Genomic DNA, 9,511 nt, shown 5'->3' on the forward strand with positions numbered 1-9,511 from the left:
TGCTGAGTGCTGTTAAGTATTCAATCCCGTGCACGCCCTGCCTCAGCTGCTCTGGCAATGTGCTGCCCCTGGGTGTTTACAGGGCTGAGCCACGGGAGACGGCTCTGGGGGCTCACAGGCAGTGGTTCCCCCTGCTGGAACACAGGGATTACCCTTTCCATGGAGCTGGAACCCAGGGATCACCTTCTCCCTGGAGCCAGTGGGAGCTGTGCTAAGCTGCTCGGCTGGAAGTCATTCTGCACCTTGCAAGAGACTGATTAAAAAATCATTCCTCCCAGGGCAGCTGGGGTGAGGAATTTGTTTGGGAATTAAGCAGATGCCCCTCAAAACTATGCACTTCCTTTTAAAATCCAGTTGCCATAACAACTGTGCAGCACTTTTGCTCTCAAACAAAGCACTTTTTTGTGTGTGTTAGGAAGCTTGCACTCCAGGAGAGCAGCTGATTTACTTTCACTGAGGTAACACACCATATGACTTGCAAAATGTCAGGCACTGAAGAATACAAACTGGAGCTATCAAACCACATTAGAAATAAAATAGTTTATATCTTCTCTAAGTTCTTAACTTTTTTTTTTCCTTAGTAAATGTGAAGATTAAGTCAAAATTCACCATTGACAGTATGGAGGCAATGGCTCTGATAGTGTAAACTATGAAAGGGTTGAATGCCAGATCTTGGAACCCTCAGGCATCTGTATGTAACTATCACTAAAAAACCTACAGCTGCCACATTTCTGTTCTCTACTAAGATGGTGCTGATTGGTAAATACCATGTAATATTGAGCAGTGTCGTGTATCAAGCTGCTGAATTCCATGTGCAACAGTTTAAGGATCAGGTTCTTGGCCGCTGACAACTGGGGAAGAGTAACAATTTTTTACCCTCCTCTAGGTTATGTGAGAGAAACGATTTTCAGGAGGCTGAAGTGCCAGGACACAAGGAATGGCTGCCAGTGCCAGAGGGCAGGGCTGGATGGGATCTTGGGCAGGAATTGTTCCCTGGCAGGGTGGGCAGGCCCTGGCACAGGGTGCCCAGAGAAGCTGTGGCTGCCCCTGGATCCCTGGCAGTGCCCAAGGCCAGGCTGGACATTGGGGCTTGGAGCAGCCTGGGACAGCGGGAGGGAAAAACCTTACAGGAGATGTTTTCTTCTGGAGAGTAAATCAGACACCTGCCTACAACTGGTTAAAGATGCAAGACATCCTTCTGTTCTAGACTTAAGACCCCACTAGCTCCCCAGCCGAATGGACAGGGACCATGGCAGTAAGCATGGAAATGAGTAGATTCCAGCTTTGTGAAGCTTAGCACGTGGTGGCAGAGGCTGGTGATTAGTTTCTTACGTCATCAGTGGTATGTGCATCAGCACTTTTCTACACTGATATTCTAAGCTTGCGTTGCACTCCCTCATTTTCCTCTAGTCACACTGTCTGCATAATTTCCACTTGTGCTCCCCTTCACTCTGTATTCAGCACAGTACTTTCTTGACCAGGAAAAATAGCTTTCCCACAGAGCTTTATTTCTGACAGAAGGCAGTAATCACATTTCTAGAAAGCAAACAATGTCAGATACTTTTGTTTGACAGAGTCTGAGCAGAATTAGACTTGCATGCATTATTTATAAAATAATATCCAGAAAGAACAAATGCAGAAGGTAGCAGTGACCCCAACATCTGAAGGCATGAGGATGCCTGACTTGCACTGATTGGAAGGTCTTTCCTGGGTTGCAGGGGCTTCAGGAGGCTTCAAGTCTGCATTCCTAATAAATTTAATTACCTGGAGATCAGAAGTTAAGTGCTGCTTGTGTTTGCCTTGGAAGTCATTTGGCACTTTGACTGCATCTCTGCCAACCCTGTTAAAATTCCCAGTGTGGTACGAAAGGGATGAGACTCATCAGGGTGTGCACCCTGTGTGTCCATCACCCAGAGAGCAAATCCCTGTTTGTGCTTTTGGCTCCATTTGTTTAATTGATAGTCATTAAATGTAGTGACTCTGCTACTTAGGAGAGCTATTGTACTCCTCACACATGCTAATTTAATAATTGTGGCTGCTCATGTTTTCATATTAGTTTGTTGTTAGAACTTTACTAAGTCAGGGGTGGAGTTCTCTACCTCCTGATATGGTCTTTGGGAGCACAGTAGGGCCAGTGCTCTTGTGTGTGAAAGCAAATCATAGCCTGCAGTCTGTAATGTGCAGTATTCCACCAAAATACCCACATCAAATCGCCCCAAAATTCATCTTTCCCTGCATATAGGTGTTTACAGAATTGTATCTCTTCCTGCAGCACAGCTACAACATCTGCATTTCTGGTTTTAGGCCATGAACAATGGACTGGGAGGGACTGAATGGGACATGCTAAAGAGAGGAAATGGTTGGGAGTCTTTAGTTTTCAGGGAAGAAATATCTTGTTTAGTATCATAAATGAGCAGGCACCAAAACCTGGGAATCTGACAGCCTCATGCAGAAACATCACACAAGATCATGAAGCATTTAAAAGTCTGATTTTATCATTAACATCTTTTGAAAAATCCATCATGCAATATTTTGTTTGAGTAGAGAAAAACATACTTAGCAGTTAACAAACTATTCAGATAAACCAGAGTGTCAGTAAGGAAAATTTTATTCACTTATTTTAAAATTTGGTGGGATCATTATTACATTTCTGTGTGTGTCATCTCCCTAAGGTGAAAAGGTGCATTACTTTCAGCCTCCTAATGAAAATAGCTCTCAGCAATAAACACCTAAAACTACTTCCAGCTTGTTTAGTGTTTCAGTTAATGATGGGTATTATTACAAAAGCAATAAAAACTCAGAAGACTAAATGTGTTTTGTGGAAAAGAAAGGAAAATTCAACAGTAGTTTTAATGATTCTCTAGAAACTAAAATTTGGAAACTAAAATTTTGAAGGACCTGGTTGTGGGTCATTGTTTTCTCAAGGTTATTGATGTAAATAGAATTCAGGATTCTGTAGTTCGTAAATTGAATATTCTTCCCCAGAAATGTCAGCCACTGGTGGTTTACATCAGTGCAGGGACAGGAGCTGGGCTTGGATGATGCTTCTGTGTCCCTTCCAGCTCAGGTTATTCCATGATTCCAGGATTAACAGTTATCTTCCAAGGAAGATGCAAAACCAAATCAAAACCCAGTATTTCTATGATTTCCAGTAGAACAGGGATTGCTAAAACATAATGTGAATAATTATGGATGCAGATTCCAGAGACATATTATCACCATACATTCTGTGTGTGGAGAAAAGAGAAAATAGATTTTACAATTTCAGTAAATGCGGAGTTTTTCTTCCCTGTGTATCTTAAAAGCAAATTATGTTTTTCTTTTTTTTTTTTTTTTTTGTTTGCTTGTTTGGGTTTATTTTTGTTTTGTTTTACATTCTATAAGAAACAATTTAGGTTCTTTGAACTCAGGAAAAAATAAATTATATTCAGTATCAAATTGTGTCTTGAGAGATAGAGCTATTGCTATTAAAAATCAAGACAGGCAGTATTAAAAAAGTGTCTGATTGCTTTCTTAGCAATTCCATTGTTTTCCTTCTGCCTTCAGAAAATTGTCTTGAGATTGGATTTCCGCTTATTCCCCCATACAGTAGCATGCAATATAAAGTTTTTTGGTTGGGTCTTTGTTTGTTTGTTTGTTTGGTTTGGTTTGTTTCAGATATATTTTCTTTTTGGTTCTAAGAAGGCTTATTACAACAGAGAAACATTTCACCTTTGCAGAACAAGAAAGATGCCCAGCTTCTGGGCTTAAAATTTTTAGTTTTTACTCACATAAATAATATTTTTTTTATATCTTCTATTCAGATGATGGGGCCATCTAATTTCTTCACATTAAAAAAAAACTGTGTTCACTGTGTTATGGTTCTCAGTTTATTAGCACTGAGTATTCTTTGCTGAGGAAACAAGAAGTGTTACTTTTTTTTCTCGAAGTTTTAATTTTCAAGATGAGAAGAACATCTATTTCAGCAATGGCTCCTCAGGATATTGAGAACTCTGTGCTCACCTTGTCCTCAGTGCCTGTTGGAAGTGTGGAGCCTCTGTGAACTTCTGTCAGTACAGTTAATTAGCTTTAAAGCAACATAATCAGCCTCCGCAATTAGTTATAAGCAAGTTGATGTGGAACTCTATTTGTCTGCTCTACTTTAAATGCAGAGGGCAATGATTTAAATATTGGTATAAAAATCTGATTGGGACCTTATGCTGCAAGAAATTTCTTGATCTGATAGATGAGATAAAATTTCGTAGTGTTTAACAGGATTTGAACAACAGCCTGGGGTGGTGGAAGGTGCACAAGGCAGGGATCGGAATGAGATGAGCTTTAAGGTCTCTTCCAATCCAAACCATTCTGTGATTCCATGATCTATTGTACCTCATGATAATTAAGCCAAACTATGTTAAGAAAAATTATCGTCTGTTCTCTTGCTCTTAAGTTGCTCATTTGCATGAAAAATAAGTGATTTTCTCTTTTACCAGCTGAGATCTTCAAAAGACAAGTATAATCCTGGTCATGAATTGGGATGGCAGAGTTTAAGGTTTTAAACAGCAAGATTTTTAGTGTGGTCTTTGACATTTTGGATGAAAATAGAAATATAGTCTCTAATGACTAATATGAGCGATAGCACAAGCTACAGAATAGATTTATTGAAGAATATTACCCAACTACTGTAGCTGATTATCCTGGTTAAGCAAGTCCTGATTGTGACAGTGAGGTAACCTGGTAGCTCCCATCTCAGTGTGGCAATTTAATACAAGGAAGCTTGTCTATAATGAGATCTGCAACTGACTCTGAGCCTCTGGAACAGCTGGGGGGATTCTGTTTAACTACTGGACTGAGTGACTTCTACATTAATACTAAAGACACGTAATTATACCATTAAAAAAAAAAAAAGAAAATAAAAACTTAAGTTACCTAGCAAAGGTAAAAGAAAAAAAACAAATCCCTCAGTCTTGCCTCTCTTGTGTTCAGTACCTATCATCACCTTTTAAAATAATTTTGTATCTTGTATCCACTTGAGAACAGGGAGTGTCTCCAATCAAAAAGTGTAAAAGTCAAATGGATTTTTAACTTCCAAGTGTCAAATAAACTTTTAACTTCCAGGTTAAAAGGAAGGGTTCCTTTTTAGGTTTCTTGTAGCTTTTAGTGCTAATTTGAAGCTGGCATTATTGGAAAATGTTGTAATGCCTGTGTGCTTCTTGTTAGCCCTGTTAGAAAAGTGGCAATCTTAAATGTTACATAAATAATTTCCATTTCAAAGGCACAGGAAACTGGTAATAAAGCTGTTTCAGTGACAGGTAGTTGTAGTGTTCTTTGTATGTTCCTCAAGGGATCTTGATCCTTTATTGCCTTTCAGTTCAGATAATCAGTATCTTTGATACTTTTACACCATGAGACCTTTGCTAAGTGTTACTGAGGCCATCACCACATTGCTTTAAATGCTCCTGTTCTACACCAGGAAATGCTTTCTACTTTCTCTTAGTGCTAAGTCTCCAAGGCCTACATGTCTGTTATTACCACAAATACGAGTCCTTACTAAGCTTTCAGAAATCACTCTGCTTAGACTTCTTCCAGCTGATGCATAAAAATTTATTCTGGATTACTTCAACTGTGGTTTGAAATAACAGTGTGAGTTGTCAGAGTTACTGAGGAAAAGAGAGAATTGTGTTTATGTCTGGGTGCTCTTAACATTAACAGTGGAAAGGGTGTTCAGGCTTTGGCAGGGGCTGCCCAGGGAGGTTTGGAATGCCCATCCCTGGAGGTGTCCAAGAAACAACTGGATGTAGCACTCAGGGCTCTGGGCTGGTGAACAAAGTGGTGATGGCTCAAAGGCTGGGTTCTGATGCTGGAGGAGCTTTCCAACCTCAGTGGTTCTGTAGATCTTGTCCGCAGCCAGTGGGGCTGGTATAAGCAGCTCTCAAGTGCACCTTCTGCCTTTCCTGTGTGCCTTTACTGTGACATTACACGTGCAGCAAATTACAGTGTCTGAAAAGATCAAATTGAGATAATTAATGAATTGCATGTCAGTGGATTCGTTTGTAAAGTGAATATTCTAGTGCTTTCTTGTTACAGATTAAGTTATTTATTGCCTTGGGTATTCATTAGGGCTCAGCACAGCAACTCTGTGCTCTAACACCAGCACACTCCCACTTTGAGATTCCAGCTACTTCCTATTTCCTACTAAAGAGTTTTATTTTTCTAGTTTGTATACAGGGGAATGAATTGTTAAACAAGCAGGAAAAAAGCTGCACTAAAACCTGCTTTCTTATGAGAGGAGCTGTTGAGGAAGTTCTGAAGTGTTTGGGTGGGTGGGCTCCACTGGGCACTAGTAAGACATTAGCATTGATTGATTGATTGATTGATAAAGGGTGAACATGGTAAAGTGGAGGTACTTGGCTGGCAAAAGAAAAGGAAATGAGACATGAAGCAGGTGACACATTTGGGGGTGCAACTCTTGAATAACTCTGTGCTCATCAGGTTTCAGCTAGGACAATATATTTCTAGTTACAAATATACAAATATACTCAGATCTGCCTTGGTTCTCCAGTTGGGAGGGACATGATGTGTTTTCATGGAATCACAGAATGGTTTGGGTAGGGAGAAGCCTCGAAGTTCATCCAGTGCCACCCCTGCCATGGGCAGGGACAACTCCCACTGTCCCAGGCTGCTCCAAGCCCCAATGTCCAACCTGGCCTTGGGCACTGCCAGGGATCCAGGGGCAGCCACAGCTGCTCTGGGCACCCTGTGCCAGGGCCTGCCCACCCTGCCAGGGAACAATTCCTGCCCAAGATCCCATGCAGCCCTGCCCCCTGGCACTGAGAGCCATTCCCTAGGTCCTATCCCTCCATCCCTTGTAAATAGTCCCACTCCATTTCTCTTGTAGGCTCCTTTCAGGGACTGGGAAGTCATCAAGGGATTTCTCGGTCTCAATGTATTAATTAGAGATGTTTTGGATATGTTTAGCCACTCTCATGGTTCTAAACTAGAACTTCAGAAGTCTAAAAAAAAAAAAAATCTTTAAGTAATTGTTTGTGACCATGCATACTATGCCACTGGAATACCTACAAATATTGGTAAGATTTTCCTTCCTGAGGGTTTTGGAGTAGAAGCAGCCTTGTGATTGTGGGAAAATCATGCAGAAATATGGGGAAAGCAGCTGAAGGCATTTAGCATATCATTCTGAAGTCCATGCAAAAGGTTTGAGAGACTCTTAAACCTTTTGTAGCAAAGGTGACTTTGGCTAATGTTAATCTGTTTTGCCAGTGAAGACAAACCCCATTAACATTTGATTGTTGTTCATCTCAGCACAGCAAACGTGTGTGTGCTGCAGGGGAGCTTCCAGAGCAGCTCAAACATCACTGCTTTGGGTAAAGCAAACCAACGGGCTGGAAAGGACTCTGTGCAGGTAGAATTCACTGCTAAAGGATTTTGGAAATGTGTTCTTGCTCAATAGAAGAACAAATGTTGAAATTATTATTGCAGGTCTAATGGTTGGAGTGTTTGATTATTCAGTTCTCTTACACCATCTTTCCTCTGACAGATTTTTGTACCATGATATTCAATCTAATCTATTGCTACAGTGAAAACCTCTTAAGATTGAAAGCAGATGGAATTAGGTGAAAACCAGAAAATTCTCTTTTATTAAAACCATACTGCTAAGTCTTATCTTTTATGAATTTGTGCTTTTATTTTTGCTCATTGTTTTAAAGCCTCTAAATTATCAGTCCTAAAATGTTGATTCAGATTTGTTAATTAAACACGTTTTCTGCTTTATTCTGCTAGCCTGATAATGAAATAACAGCTATTTAAATAGGTTTAATACAATAACCTTATGAAAACAAAATATATGGAAGTAAAATTTTCACTTTTTTCCCTTGATTATTATAAAAGGAATTACATTGTGTGCCTGTCTAGTTGTCATGCACTGTATAAAATGAAAGACAAAAACAAAGCAAGAATAATTTCATTAACTTAAAAGCATTTACTTACTACAGAAAGGTAAAAATAATAGGGAAGGAGAATACAAATTGTTGTTAGTTCCCAGGGACTTTTGCTGAGTCCTTCATCCAAAGGAACTGATAAAAAAGATAAAACAGGTGTAAGACTGAAGTATGAAGTAGGAAATGGCCAAAGACTTTATTGACTAAATTATTGAATTCATAGACTAAGGTGAAATCTTAGAGTGGGGTGGGTTTTGGTTTGGGTTTTGGTTTGGTTTGGTTTTTTGTTTTTTGATTTTTTTCCCTTATTGATAAAGTAATTTTAAGAAATAGATTTAAGACTGCTTGGGTAAATATTACAGAATTCAGGATCCAAAGATGGTGGTTTATTATTCTACCATCCTCTGCAGGATACTCTAAAATAATCTGCTTTGTTTCCTACCTTTAGAAACAAAGAATTACATAGTACTGTGTGCCCTTCCCAATTTTGGATGCTGCTGTGACAGATTTCTACTCTGGGAGAAATTTATCCCCAAGAAATGCTGATGATCTTTCTTGACACGTATCAAGATCCTGAGAGCATTCTTGTATTGTCCCAGGCTTTTCCTGTAGCATTTGCCTTTCCCCTTGCTTTAACACTAATGTTAAAAATAGTTTGATATATTGTGAATTCCAACTGTGGTGATATTCACCCTTCAGTCCATAGGTCTCTTGTCATGGCTTTTGGCTTCTGTTCTGCTGACAAATTTTATCATTTTAAAGCTGAACATTTATTTACAAGCCACCAAAGAAGAAAGTCTTGGTGCAAGGGAATGAATAACACTTTCTTATGAAAGGCATTGGAACAGGAGATAAAATTTTTAAAGCCTTTTAAAATCTTCATAGCAGGTAAAGCTCTTGCACAATTGAACTTTAATGTATGTAAACAGAGTGGATACTTCTGCTGGTTTGACTTAGAGTTGTTTTTTGGGGGAAGCTATCCTTTATATATATGTGGGGTTTGGGATTTTTTTTTGCTTTGCTCTCCTTTGTATTTTACATTGAGGTAAAGGACTAAGGCCAGATTGATCTGTCGCAGAGCGACTGCTCGTCCTTGTATTTTGTGGCCTGACTCCTTGCATTGCTCTCTAACATCACACTTGTTTTTCTCCTGGCAATCTTTTTTCCCTCAGCTGCCTTCAGGCTCTTCCCTGAGTGCTGTACCAAATCACCACTTTGCAGTTCCACTCTTTTCTCCTCCATGATCTCTCAGTCTCTGTTATGCTTCACTGGTTTTTGCCGGTTCTAAGTTGTAACTCGTTTTTCCCTTCCTGTGTGATTGAAACCAGCAGCACAGACACCCTCCACCCTTCCCTAACCCTGTCCTGCACATCACCAGAATTCCTTCTGGGGTTTTGCCACGGGATAAATCTGTTCTTCTGTCTCACAGATGCTGCTGGCCTGTGGCTCTCCTTGTGCCTCCATCACATTCTCCACAGTGAAAACCTCGCCCATGACTTCAGGGGTTGCTTCACACACAGCTTTGTCTTTGCAACTCTTGTATTTATCATTGCTCTCCCACAGGAGACAAAAGAATT

The sequence above is a fragment of the Chamaea fasciata genome, unplaced genomic scaffold, assembly GCF_029207755.1.
Source record: "Chamaea fasciata isolate MVZ Bird 193981 ecotype frontalis unplaced genomic scaffold, bChaFas1.0.hap1 SCAF_12, whole genome shotgun sequence".
Taxonomy (NCBI): Eukaryota; Metazoa; Chordata; class Aves; order Passeriformes; family Sylviidae; genus Chamaea; species Chamaea fasciata.